Below are 331 nucleotides of genomic sequence, written 5' to 3'. Positions count from 1 at the left end.
TTTGTCCCACTTTACGACCTCAAATTGTCTCATCGTACTTCCGAGACGGGGAGTCGTCATTTCTGAGGGAGAACTTTAAAAATGAGTGTACATGTGGGTGCTGATGTTTGAGGTGTGTGTGTGTGTGCGTGTCTGTGTGTGTGTGTGTGTGTGTGTGTGTGTGTGTGTGAGAGAGAGAGAGAGAGAGAGAGAGAGAAGCTGTATGCGTTTGCCAAGAAGAGTGTGTGCATGTGATAATTCAGAAAGGGCATACGATATAGGAATGAAGCGCTCCCGTCTTTTTGCTATCAACCGAAGCGTCATCAACACTACTCTGTTTGTGTGTGTGCTT

Source organism: Notothenia coriiceps, unplaced genomic scaffold, assembly GCF_000735185.1.
Source record: "Notothenia coriiceps isolate Sejong01 unplaced genomic scaffold, NC01 NC01_scaffold00003339, whole genome shotgun sequence".
Lineage (NCBI taxonomy): Eukaryota > Metazoa > Chordata > Actinopteri > Perciformes > Nototheniidae > Notothenia > Notothenia coriiceps.
The sequence above is the reverse complement of the archived record's forward strand: the minus strand, read 5'-3'. Positions refer to the sequence as shown.